Raw genomic sequence first — 15,020 nt, forward strand, 5'->3', positions numbered from 1 at the left:
AGAAGAGGTTAAAAGTGAATTTAGAGGGTTGATGTGCTAATATGAAAGGAAGCTGAGTATTGGACTTATTTCTTATTTTATACAACTCTTACTCTTTACAAAAATGGTTACAGTCATTCCCATAAAAGTGTAATCCATGGCATCTGGAAACAAACACTGTGCTTTATTTAAAAGAACCTTTTTAAAAATCATAATACAAAGCTCTGTGCTCTATAAGCAGTCCTCCACTGTGCATTATAACAAGGCTTACTTTTAATAGGAAGACTAAGTGTCTAGGGGTTAAGAACCACTGCATTTAACAAACATCACTTTATAATTGCTTTTTGCAATTTTCTTGCTTTGGGGTTCTTCTACTTCATCAAGGTGTTCAGTAGCTTGGAGCTCTTCAGCAGATTCTTCTTTCTCTGACTCAGAATCACTTTCATCTGGACTTTCAGGATCAGGCAAATCATCATCATCATCATCATCATCATCATCATCATCATCATCATCATCATCATCATCATCATCTCCAGCCACATCTCCTTTTTCATCATGATCTTCTACAAGAAATCTCCAACATCATCAATGTCTTCCTGATAATTTACTGCTCATACTTTTTTGATATGAGACTCCAATTCTTCATTAATTTTCTTGTCTTCTTCCCCTGTTTGGAAGTGAGATGTTGATTTGTGATCTCCTATAACAAAGGTAGACCAGTATGTTCTTTCTTTCATGCACCCATTAGTCTCAAGAATTTGTTTCTTTCTACATTACCTAAGTCTGCTGCCTCCCAATTGCTGGAGAGGAGGAATGCTCCAGCCCGTGTGGGTGGGACTCCCTGGCAGCACTCACTGTTGTGGGGATCTGGACGGGAAATGCCCAACCCACTCAGGGTTCTCCCCAGCCTCAGCCTGCAATATGCCACCAGCCCAAGCAGTGCCATTCTGGAACTCAGAGCCCTTCGGGCCTTCTCGGCCTATACATTACTCTTTATATATCATCCAAGGAGAAATTGTTTTAATCAAGGAAAATGGTTGATTAGCTGATGTCTGGTTGTAATATTGCTATTGTAAATAATTCAGGTACAGTGAAAATAAAATTTCTTGTAGTTTCTTGACTCTCTTAGGAGTTACAAAATTTGATAATGCAGAAAGATTCAGAATTATATTCCATAGGACTTTGCTGTTTTCCTGGATCCACACTTTCACATTTGAGAAACAACTAGCCACAGTAGTTCTAAAGGAAAGGAAAATATAGTATCATACTTGTCAATGTTGGAATAGTTACCTAGTTCTCATATAATATAGTAGGTGTGTTCCTCTAGACCAATAGTCTAAAAAGAACAGAAAATTAAGCTCATTTAAAATAAATATGTCAAATCAATAAACAATGATTACAAAAGAAAATTTTGTAACATCATTTCTCAATTATTAATGATTTTTCAGTATGGTATTCAAACATTGCATTCTATAAATTATACTTTTGATTCAATATCAATCATAATTTCCATAAAATATGTTTATCCAGGATATGCTACAAGTCACCATTGCAATGTGCTCTTCTCTAAGAGAGTTCAAAATGGAGTGGATTAAGGTTAATTCCTTATTGAGTAGGGTTTGAAGACTCTAATTAAAGTTCAAGGAGAGAAGCCAAAATTTCTGGCATGTGATCTACAAAAGTAGATGCACATTATTACTGAGTAAAATGCTGGTATTAATTTTTTGGTTTGTAAAGAAAATGAGAAGTGATTGAAAATAAAGACAGTCTTGTACAGGGTATAATCTTACCAAATATTTCTTAATCATTTCCATTTCATTATAGCTACCATTTTCCTATCTCTTCTATTCTAATATAAAATTAAGTTTTTACTAATTTGCATTAATAGTATCAAAAACTAAAGTTAACATCTAATGGCAAAGATGCTGTATTGAGATTTATGTATTAGATATTTATTTAAGCCTATAAGTGAAAACTTCGATGGCCTATAAATATTAAGGTAATGAATTGGTGGAATTCAAACACTGAACTTATTTGTCATCAAAGTCATATCTGAATATATTTTCTTTTCTTATAATATTCAAGTGAAGGTAAAAACCCTTAATTTTAAGAAAGTATAAAAACTTTGGACATCAGCAAGCAATAAATTTTTACCTAAATTTCAAAATGTAAAACATTTGTTAAAATATATTTGAGTACTTCGTTTGTAGTTAATAGACAACTCATAATTTCAGAAGCCAGTGTGTTGAATGCACTGTTGGTTTAAAATTTATGGTCAAGATGCTTTTATTTTTATATAAGGAAGTAAAACATGCAAGTTAAACATTTCAGAGTATAGAAATAACAGCAAACAGAAACTAATTATATTATTTTAATAAACAATGACAAGTAAAACTCCAGAGTAGATGATTCTGCATAGTTTTCCTCCCAATATTTTTCTAGCTTATCCTTGTCTGTCTTCTATGCTGGTTCCTCTTCATTCTGATTCTTAAGGCTCTATTCTGTTTGTCTAGATTCACTCTTTGTAAGGTTGTCCATATTCATAACTGCAACTATCACAACTAGAAGATACTAGAAATTATCATTTGGGTTTCTTTTTGTTTCAGACGACAGGAGCAAAGCTTAGGAGTCCTGTCAAGAAATCCCACAATTCTATGATTCTGTATATGGTATCACCATTTTTCATGCTTGCTCTTAATTTTTAGTCCTTACTTTTAATATATCATCAAATTTTGCTGATTCTTCTTAAGGAATTTATCCTTCCATTTCTCTTTTTACTGCTGTCACCAATTGTCTAGGTTATCTGCTCTCTATACCTTTCAATATTTTTTTCCCAATATTACCTTTTCCCCTCTCTTAACTATTCTCCATATATCATTAGAAAAATCTTATAGAATATGTTATCGATTGAATTATGTCTCCCACAAAAAAAAAAAAAAGAAAAAAAACATGTTCAATTCCCAAACCCAGTCTTATGAATGAGATATTATTTGGAAACAGGATCTTTGAAGACATTGCTGGTCAAGAAGAGGCCAAACTTGTGTTACAACTGGTGTCCTTATAAGAAGAGGAAATTTTGTAGACAAATAGTAGGAGACAGACAGAGCAAAAAACAGTCATGAGATGGAGGCAGATATTGTGTTATGCAGGAACCCTACAGACTTCAGAAGAAGCATGGTCCTGTTGACACACTTCTAGCCTCCAGAACTGTAAGATATTAAATTCCTTTTATTTTAAGCCATCCAGTTGGTGGTACTTTGTTACAGCAATTCTAGGAAACTAAGGCAACACAATTTTATTGGCTTGTTCTTCAACTCAGTAATAAAATATAAAATTTTTAATGTTTTATTTTAATAAAAGTTACAATTCACTGAGCTGTTATGTTTCAGACTCCTTGATGGACATTTTTAAATCATTTTTTTAAATCATTTTTTTAAATTGTGGAATAATGTAACATACATACATAGAAGTGAAAACTTTCCAAGTGCAATTCAACAAGTAGTTAAAGAACAAATTTCAAAGAATGCTATGGGTTACAGTTCCACAGTTTCAGTTATTTCCCTATTGTGAGAAATAATATATATGCATATATATATATATACACACACACACACACATATATATGTGTGTATATATATATATAAAATTTTCCAAGTAGTTATATAGGAAATTTCCAAGAATGTTATGGTTTACAGTGCCATAGTTTCAGTTATTTCCCCACTGTGAAATATAACATATATAAAAAAGGGCAACAACTTTCAAATTGCAATTTAACAAGTAGCTGTATAGCAAATTTCAAAGAACGTTTTGGGTTACAGTTCTACGATTTCAGTTCTTTTCTTCTGGCTCTTCTAATACCCCAGCAACCAAGAAAAAGAAAATTATATAAAGATTCAGTATTCATAATCCTTTGTTAAATTCTATCTTGTCTGTTGCTACCCCTTCCTTTAGTTTAGTCACTTCCCCGATCTCCATTGATGCCTAGGCAGTGATCACCCTAACTTGTTCATGTTAAACAAGTCAACATTATGGGAAAAGGGGACACATCTGGTTGATGTTCTGGTTGATGTTCTTGAACAGGCTGTTGCCTCTGGGCTTTGGGAGTTAGCTGGCATAGGAGCTCGCTGGAGGATTTAAGTTTCTGAAGAATAAACTTAGCGAGTGAAACTTATAGAGTTTCAGATAGGAACCCAGGTATTGTTTAAGGTTTTGGGGACTACTTTTGACTTACGCTTATCGTATTGAGGCCATTTGGCATATCTAGCTGAAGCTTGCATAGGAGTAACATCCAGGATAGCCGCTTGACTCTATTTGAAATCTCTTAGCCACAGAAACCTTATTTTGTTGCCTTTCTTTTTCCCCCTTTTGGTCAAAAAGGCATTCTCAACCCCTCAATGCCAGGATCAGGTTCATTCCTGAAATCTGTGTCCTACATCACCAGAGAGACTCACTCATCTGAGGTATCCTGGCCCACATCGTGGGGAGGGTGATGAATTTATTTGCAGAGTTGGGCTTAAAGAGAGAAAGTCCTCATTTGAGTAACAAAAGAGGTTCTCTTGAGGTGACCCTAGGCATAATTATATGTGGACTTAGCCTCCTCCTTACAAGCATACATTTCACAAGAGCAAGCCTCAAGATTGAGTGTCCCGGCCCACGGGACGTTCAAAGGAGGCTCCGAGTCCTGTGAGGGAGGAATGGTATGGGACAAGGGACACGAAAAATGACAGCAAGACAGGTTTCTGATCAAGCTGCAAAACTTTATTGAAGAGGCAGAGCATATATACTCTAGGAGAAGGGGAAGTGGCTAGCAAGGGCTCGTGGCGGTCTAGGATTGGTGGCTGCTGTTGCTAGGGCGGATGGCAGATGTAGGGTTAGCATTTTTGGCGCGAACTAGCACTTTTGGCACGAACTACTTCCGTAAAGAAGGCTGAGGGTAACTTAAGCTATTGTTGTATCAGCCCTGGCGGCCATGTTGCACATCTCCGGCATAGCTGAAGGTGGACTTCATGCATGCTACCTTAATCGCCCTCTACAATTGAGGGCTTGACTTATAGAGTAGGGGGTTCCTAATTTCACATAGCATATGTTCTGTCCACGATAATCCATCCATATCTCACATTATCATCACTTAGTTGTACAATCCTCATCACTCTCTATTTTGAACAATTCTCATGACTCAAAACACCCCATAGCTCAAATTTCCATGGTGGACATTTAAAGCACATTGTCTATGCTTTAGTTCAAACTTTTGACATAGGCATTATTGCATTTTACATAAAGATTTTTAGCAACTCATTAAGTAACTGACAAAGCTCAAGAAGTATATAGCAGGGACCAAATAGTAATACAGTTGATCTCTTAATCACTCTCCCATATTGTACATAGTCAAAGGGCCCCTTATTGCCAGCTTCAACAAGTTCAGTTCTTGTTAGTAAAGTATGATTTTCAAAAGATAAACTTATGACTGTCAAGCAAGTAATAAATGAAACATATCAAATTTATTAAATTCACCAGTTAATGAGGGATTCAGTAAGATGACTAGTTCAATGAGTATCTGAGAAGCTGGGGTATTTATAGACAATTTTAAAAGAAATACTAGGATACAATTTCTGAGATAGATATGAAACTATTTAGAGTTCACAAAAACCATTTATTTTGGAGTAATCAGTTCTACCAGACAGAAGATATTTGCATCTGTATTAAAATATCTAGAAGTTAACAAGTAACTTCAAAAACTCAAGGACCTTTAATTAATAGTTATTTATGACACAAACCAAGTAATTCCCCTACATCAGCACAGTGTGATAGACATATAATGCAATTTACAAGTGTAGTTTTATTTTTAGTAACATTAAAACTAGAGATCAAATTAATTTTAGTAATTTATTTAATTGAATATATCTAAAATATTGTCATTTTAACATCCAATCAATATAAAAATTAAAATATTTTGAATTATATTTTAATACCACATCTTAGGAACTCAGTGGGAATGCTAACCTATAGTTCATCTCAATTTGACCAATCATTATTCAATTTCCACATGTGGCTGCTTCTACCTTTTAGGTCATTGTGGCCCTAGGTGATCCTTGGGTGGTCTTTGCCTGTGTATGATATGCCATTCATGTTTTATGGCCTGATTTTCAAGTTTTGGACAATTTTTCTGACAGGGTAAACTTTCAACAACCTCCATGAGGTGGAAAAAACACATCTTGCCACAAATTTCTTATCAACTGTTGAAATTCAGGTTAATTCAAGCCTAAACTCTAAAACAAGTCTGGTCAATTTCTCACCGAACATTCATCACTCACTTTGTGTTCCTGTTAAACAAGATGAATTTGTGTTGAGTGCTAACTGCTCTATATGCATTATATCATTTAATCCTTCAACCATCTCATGAGCTAGGTACTATTATTATTCCTATTTTACAGAAGAAAAGCACAAAGCATGGAATGTTAAGAAACTTGGGCAAGGTCACAAAGCTAGTACACGGCAGAACTGGACTTTCATCCCAGACACTGAATTTCCAGGGCTCTGGTCTGAATTTTTCTATCTCACTATAATGCTTCAGAAAACCACTCCAGCCACCACTACTGCTAGATTTCCTGGGTCTTCAGTGTGTTTACATGAGTGCTATGTAATTTAGCACTACTTTTAGGTAATTGTTATAGCTGAGTTATTTTTGTTTCCTCTATTTGATTATAAATTCTATAAGGACTAGGGTCATGATTTGTTTTCAACAAGGTGTGAGAAGTGGAAGTCCATTCAATAGGGAATCTGCTGGACATACAAGTGAGTGAATATTATAATTACAGTACCTTAGTGTTTCCTTCAGAACTGATGCTTATCTTGCCTACATTAAAATGACAAATAGTAACTTCATACCAGGCTGAGTGATAATCAGGGAAAATATGCTCTGCAAGCAAAATACGATGCAGTGAATCCATGGTTGGAAGTTGTTCCAAAAGATTTTCAGTAAAAAACAAATGAGAATATTGAACTGGCAGGGACATTTTTCTCCCTGTGGCAGACATGTTTTTGCATTCTGATTGGCTGGTGATGGAAAATGGTTATCAGGTATGCCAAACTAGACAAGGGTGGTAAAGGAAATCAATGACTATGTAAGAAAAGTGATTAAACTTAAGTGCATTTTATCATTTAGCCATTAACTTTAAGCATCCACACTGCCTCCCTCAGGTTCTGCAATTTACTTAGTGCCTAGGGAACATTGATTACCACATTTTTATGGTAGCAATGAATCTACCAACAAAAGCAACTCTTTACTTTCCAACATCTACTGACATCAAGTAAATTGGAAGCAAAAGAGAATTGTAATATACTACATTTTGACAGATATACTTGAGCTAGTAACTCTATGTAGACACAGAAGAGATTTTGGTCAGTGGCACATCTAGGAAAAAAAAAAAAAACAGAGCAAAATACCAAATGATTTAGTCTTTGTTATTGCCAATACTCATCAGGTGGTCCAATTTCCAAGGAGGTCAGTATTTTCTGAAATCTTTATTCTTTGAGAAACTAAGTCAGTTCTCAGAAATTTTAGATTTAAATGTTTTTATACATAGGCTCATATGGATAAGAGGCGTACTTGCCCAATTTAGTCAACAATTTACTAGGCCAGGGATGCTGTAAAAATAAATTATTGACGTAAACACATATTTTTTGAGTTTTTTCACTGAAAAACAAATTTTTTTTAGGGTTCTAGAAAGCAATATTTTTAAAATGGAGAGTTAAAATTCTTTTCAAATAATGTTTCCAGTAGCAATTAGACACTCAGTATTCAGGGGCAAGAGTAGCTTTCCAGACTACTGTTTTGTCACTTGGTAATTCTTTAGCTCAGTTACATGGCTGGTACATTATTAGTTTGATATTTCTAAATTTTTAATTGCCTCTATAATGTGAGTTATTTTAAATTAATGGAATATTCATTAGCAAATGAAATACACCAAATATTGCTTAATAGTAGTGCAAAAGTGGTGGTTTTCATGCAGAACCATCCCTTAGCCAAAAGTTTTTTTATTTTTCTCTAGCTAATGACTACTGTTCCAGATACTATAACTGAGATGATCCCATCTGTATTATTAGTTGATCTTCCTATTACCTTTTCAAATCTTGTATCACAAAACTCTCACTTGTTCCATTTCTGAATACTCATTTGATCACATTTTATACAATATCATTCGCAATGTCTAAGACCTAGAATAAAGCAAAGGAATATAGGAGACAAAAAAATGAATTATACATAGAAACATGTTTCTTGGGTTGAGATTTTTCTGATGGTTTCCAATGTGACTTTCACTGTAGATGTAAAAGTAACTCTCAAAAATCTGAAATAGTTTTTAACTCAGGGGAAACGTGTCAAAGGATACCAAGTGCAAATTTTAATATGGTTTTGAAAATCTTACAAAGGTTCAAAGCTACGGATTTCATTTCAAGGAATAATCCATTTTTGTCTGCTTTTATTCAGTCTAAGGTATTTGATTTTTTTCTGTACTGTATACCTTGCATCAGATTTTAACTTTTGATTAAAAGAAAATTAGGAATCATTTTATTTTACTTGAGAAGAAAATTTTACTTATGAAATTTTTATACACTATTAGTGACCCTCATTATACTTGTTTCTTTTAAAAACCAAAATAACTATTTATTACCTATTATTTTTACTATATACCTTTCCCACACCTCTACTCCTATTTTCCAAAGAAATTGAGAATAAAAGATACTAAAGACTAAAGTCAATAAAATAACTATTGAACTATAATTCTACATTAAAAAAAAAACTTGCCATAAATTAATTTCTTTGTAGTTTGCCTTTTGAAAACAATGCTTTTAAAGTTGTAGAAATTATGATAAGTCCATGATTTTTAAAGAAAAGGTGGAATTCTTTTGTCTGAAAATAGCTAATGTTTTCAAAACATTGTTTTGTTATGGATATAAAAAGGAAGAATGTTTTTAACAGATGGCTGGTGCAACCTCTAATCCTTATTTAGAGTAACCTCTCTCACCATAATTAAGCTCTACATCTGTTGTGAATGTTATAATTCAAGCCCTTGTTTTGCTTATAAGACAAAGTGCTGGGCATTGAAGTCAGATGCATTGAGATTTTAAACGGTACAACCTTTTAAAATTAAACGAATGCATTCAGAGTGACAAATGCCTTTACACAGAGAGAGCTAATGTGTTAGAGAAGCTTGTAAATAGTATTCCTGTGAAAGCTCAAGGGCATTCTGAAATGGGAAATAGATATAAGTGAAGTAAGGTTATACTCACCTGAGTGTGGTACACTTATATAGTCATGAGTAAATAGTTATTTTTATGTCTACCAAAAAACAAAAAAGCAGAAAAGAACAATTGCACTCATATTAGTGGCTAAACCTAAAAGTAATTTAGTTCCAGCTGTAAGTTGCAGCATTGCAAATATTTAGAGACATAAGATAAAATTAATTATGACTTAAAACAACAATCCTAAAATGCCATCACCCTTAATATAGTAGACCAATTATTATCTGAATAAGTAATATTAGGATACTGTCAAATTTGTAGAAGTTGTATAAAAATGCTGTTTTGAATTTAAAAGAGGCATGTATCTAGATGGAAGGATTATATATTGGGCTGTGTTTATTAAATCATGATATTTAATTTTCAATCTGATCCACCAATTATTTAACCTTTTTTATTGAATTTCAACTAGTAAATTTTCATGACCACTGCTTTTAATCATTTGGTCTCACAAACTAAACAGAAAATGCAGCATTTTCATATTTTTTAGAAATAGGTTCAAAACCAACTGAATTTTTTCATTTGAATAAACTTTATACAGATTAGAGATTTTTACTTAAAAGTTCTTAACTTTAAACTATGTGAGTGTTATTAAGTGACTCTATGTTAGTATGAAAGTCAGATAATAATGGAAACATTTCCAAGTATTTATTTTCGTAATACTTAACCAATAAAATTATCAAAATGTAGTTATTACTTCTACTTCAGGAAATGGAATATAAGAGATCAGAACCAGTTCTCCTGAGGAGAACAACCAACAATGCCATAGTGAACCTCTCTGTGAAGGCTTCAGATAGTCTTTGGGAAAGGGTAAGCACTAACAGAATGTTTAGCTATCAAACTGATAATGTACCATACTTAACTAATTCAACATCTAAGAGAAGGAAAACGAACCAAGGATTCAAAAACAACAATTTCTCAGGGAGGGTCCTTAGAAGAGAGAGTGGAAGTAGAAAGGAATTGGGAATTGGTAGAGAGCCTCCTCAGATTCCCTTGGGGATTTGATTTGTGAAATGAAGATATTGAAAGTCGAATGGAGGGAATTATCTAAAAAAGTGAATCTTCATAAAGAGTTTTTCAATTAGTTCCAGGTAGCAGATATCTAGATTATGTATGTAATCCGTAGAGGTCTTAGTTTTCTTTCAAAAATGGATGAGCACATAGTTCAGCATTTCCTTTGCACTTCAAAATCTATTTTTCCTTCACATCCATTCTACTCCCTATCTATTTCTAAGACATTGCTCCATCCCCCTTGACTCTTGGCCATTAATAGAAAGGTGTTTATGTCTAGCTCTAAAATGGCAAGTTTGTAATCTTAATTGTATTGTTTTTCTTCCTAAAAAAGTTAATATATAAACAAGTGTACTAAAACATTTAATTCATGGAAAGTAGTCATCAAAAATCTACAGAGCAGTGAGGAAGTAGGACTTATCAACAATGCTTTGAGTGTGGAAACTTTATTAATAAGAATCCACAAATAAGAATGATGAACTATTGCATTTATTTGCCTTTGAATTCTCTTTAAAAATCTGTCAAAAACATATTTCATGATGGTTACCACTGAATTTCCCTTTGGAATCCATTGATTAAAATTTGCAAAAAAATTTACATAGGCACAGTAAAGAAAACAAAGTTTCCTTTTGTATATGGTTCTTAAAGGTTTAAAAGTATCTGATAGTGTACCCTATTACCTCTAGTACTTAAAAAATGGACTTAGTCTTATCTAAAATTACTACTCAGATTGGATAGAAATTCCTTGGCAGGAGGAGAAGACTTGTTTCCAAAATAGCAAAGCTAAAACTTATTTCAGAATATTTCCCTAATATTCTGTTTATTGAACATAAACATTGAACAATTATGTATTTGTAACAGTAATAGTTAATAAAAGATAAAATGTTTGAAATTCATGAAAAGCATAAAGCTATAGACCTCAATTATTTTATTATCATTATCACTACTATTATTGCTGGATAATATTGATCAATTATTAGTTCTACACTAAACCTGATATTAAAGGAGCAGGGACATGGGAAATTGCCTTTTTAAGATGCTCATAAGAAGACAATCTTCAAGTGTAGATTTTTTTGTTGTGTCAAAATCAACAAATAATCAATTAAATTACAATTTCACTCATTTTGGCCTTAATATATTTTGTTTAGTAAAAAAAAGGAAAGGGATTGAGTGTCTGTCAGCCTGAGTTTTTTGACAAGCTTTAGGGAACACACTTGTGCAGCATAGGAAGGCAATGATGTTCTTTGGAAAACTGTAGATAATAACTAAATTCCCATTTCACTATAAGGTTGTAGGAAGACTAAGACATTGGAAGACACTGAACTATACATTAAAACAAAACTAATATACAAATGCCATTATGAGGAAATTTTATTTTCTTTTTGCTGGTTAATTAATGGTATCTGCCAACTAGAAAAATGTAATGAATCTTACTGCTAAAGGCTCTCCTAAAAGACCATCTAAGCTGAATGCTGCTGATTCTTTTATTGACCCAAAATGTTAGGGTCAGAATTTAATTATTTAACCATATGTATTATTTATTTATTTATTTTTAGTTTAACTTTTAACTTTTCCTTTTTTGCTGTATAGTCATCCTCATCAGTCTTCTGCTTCTTGTCCACATCATCATCCTCATCATCCCCAGCTACTCGTTTGTCTATAACTGCCTCAGCCTCCTCATCTTCATCTCCATCCTCTTCCTTACCATCTCCTCTTGCTCCTCCTCCTCTTCTTACCCACCTCCTTCCTCTTGTTTCTTGACCTCATTGTCAGCCTCCTGTTCCCCATTTTCATTAGGGTTCCCGTTAGCGGGTGGGTCTCTCCTCTTTTAAGTACTTGGTGATGATTTCTGAGCTGGAATCTGTGGTTGTGTCTCACATGGTGGGGCAGACCAGCGATTCGATGCAATGGTTAAAAAGAAAGTGAGAGTTGGGGACTCTGGTGATTTGGCTGCGGGTGTCCCCGGCGGCAGAGCATGGAGGAGACGGCTGAGGCGAGCTGGGAGAGGGACCCAGGAACGATGCAAAGATGCCTTTTCCAAGCAGTAAGTTCATAATGTCTGTTTATCAACTACTTCATGTATTATCAGTACAACAAATCATGTAATGTTTTACATGAAACTTTGTTTTGAAGAAAAATAATTTTACCCTGTGGTTGCATTTTTAAGAAAACAAAGAAAAATGAACTTTTGTGCGAAGGTTGTTAAGAGAAGCACTGAAATGTTTTGGAGGTGGCAGTTAATAATACGTTTGAAAGACTAGGAGGTAGTGTTTTGGACAATTTGCAAGGGAGCTATCTTAGAGAGGTCTATAAAAGATAGCTTGCAATAATATGTTAAAAGTATCAAAGAATGAACTAAATAAGGGTAGATTTTAGATTGATAAAATGGGCAGTGTAGTATATAAAGATATGCCTAAGGAACAGATTGGGACAAAACTTAGAAACTTGGATAGAAGATTCTGTATTTCATTAAATGATTATTAATATTTGACATATAAGAGCATTCAAAGATTATGAGCATTCCAAAGACAATAACTATTCTATATACAAATATATTTAAGAAATAAGAAAAGGGTATTTTATAAAAAGGAATAAAAAAATGAATTCTATTTTTTTCTTACAGTTTATCCAGGAAAATTCTCAGGAGAAATCTTTAATATTTTTCTTCACCAAATCTTATATCCTCTAAAACCTTTCCTAGCAGCTTAGGTAAAGATTTAGCATCTGGAGAAAAATTAAAACTGAGAATCATATTACAGATTTGACTTTTGACTAAAAAAAATAAATATGAAATGATTCATAGAAAAATTAAATAGTCTTGCCACAGGCATAATTTGTCATATGAGTGGAAAACTGCTTAATTTTTATATATGTGGGTAAAAGCTAATGGTCTTATTAAATTTAAAGGATCACAGAAGCATAGTTGCCACCAATATTTTTTTTAAGTAATGCTACCTACACCCAAAAATATATCTATATATCTGTATCTCTCTATAAACCCATTAACTTTCAATTAATCTCTCTGAGGTAGATGTTTTCATAGATTATCATAGATTAGGAAACTGATTATCAGAAAAGCTAAGACCTTTTTCCCAAGGTCAAACATCATATAAAAGGCAGCAATATAATTTGAACATCAGATCTGTTTGCTTTGGAAAGCCTTCATACATTCAACCCGTAATTATTGCGTGTCCTCCATGCCCCAGGTAGTGTTTGTTCTGAAGATAAACTGGAGAAAAAGAAGAGTTGATTCTGGTTGTCTTTCTAGTATTCTGAAGATATTTGTTAAAATTTTGTCTGCAATCTACTTCCTCATGTGTTCAAATGAGGGCACTGCTGGTTATTGTGATAAGGATATCCAGTCATGGCAGCTTGTATCAGGGGCCTAGTCCTTGTTCCCAGTGTAGAAATCCTTTTTACCATACCACAAACTGAGAAAGCAGGTTCCTGTGGGGTTTTAACATTGTGTTAATTCACTGAGTGTATAACTGAGCCTCCCGAAAAGGCATACTTAACTCTTTTGAGCTTCTAGGACACCCCCATGTTACTTCTGTAATGTGGAGAGAAATAAAATTCATTTATCGGTATAGCTGTTTTCATCATGGATGCCAATAAAGGCTGTCAGACTGTCTTCTGGAGGCACTCACTCATTTTCTTTTTAACGTTTTTTTATTGTGGAATATAACATATATACATAGAACTGGTAACTTTCCAAGTGCAATTTAACAAGTAGTTAGCAAATTTCAAACAATGTTATGTGTTACAGTTCCACAGTTTCAATTATTCTCTATTGTGAAATATAACATATATTCAAAAGGTGATAACTTTCAAATTACTATGTAACAAGGAGCTATATAGCAAATTTCAAAGAATGTTATGGGTTACAGTTCCACAGTTTCAGTTCTTTCCTTCTATCTATTCTAATACTCTAGCAACTAACAAAGAAAATTATGTAGAGATTCAGTATTCATAATCCTTTATTAAATTCCACCTTGTCTGTTGCTAACCCTTTCCTCTAGTTTAATCACTTTCCCGATCTTAAGGGATGTCTACGCAGTAACCACCCTAACTTGTTCATGTTGAAAAGGGGTGTCAACATGATGAGAAAAAGTGACGCATTATGTTGAGGTTTTTGAAGAGGATATTGCCTCTGGGTTTTGAGAGTTAGCTGGCATAGGATTTCTCTGGAGGATTTAAATTTCTGAAGAATAAATTTAGTGAGCAAAACTTTTATAGAGTCTCAGATTAAGACAGCCAAAGTAAAGAGCTCATCAATGCTGTGCTCAATTTTGCATGTATAGACAGGACACCATCTAGAACCCAATGATTAGTTTATAGCTGGTTTGATTAAAGGACACCTGTAGGAGTAGAGTTTCCACTTGATTTGCAGAAAATAGATGTCATAAAGCTAGTTAAAATATTACAAAATATTAAAATATTGTAAAATATTACAATATTGTCTAAAACCCACAGTATGATGTACATGGAAAATATTGTATATAAGGATTTGCTGGCACTGAAAAAACGAGGTGTCAGAAACATTAGTCAAGCTTACTTGACCATGATTACCAGTTTGAAATTCTTTGATGTAGGAAAGAATATTAGTTATCACGGACTTTTTTTTTTTTTTTTTCGAAGCTTGCATACACACACCTGCAGAGATTCTTTTTGTTTTTTCTTTCTAGGTATAACTCTTCCACTTTAATAACCCTGCAATTTTAACATTCCCAGGG

General features: G+C 33.5%; 1 pseudogene; it reads right to left on the minus strand.

The window, feature by feature from the left end:
* Window positions 1-279: 279 nt before the first annotated feature.
* Window positions 280-4,237, minus strand: LOC119523447 (annotated as a pseudogene).
* Between the last annotated feature and the right edge of the window lie 10,783 nt (window positions 4,238-15,020).

This window comes from Choloepus didactylus, chromosome 1 (genome assembly GCF_015220235.1).
Source record: "Choloepus didactylus isolate mChoDid1 chromosome 1, mChoDid1.pri, whole genome shotgun sequence".
NCBI classification, from domain to species: Eukaryota; Metazoa; Chordata; class Mammalia; order Pilosa; family Megalonychidae; genus Choloepus; species Choloepus didactylus.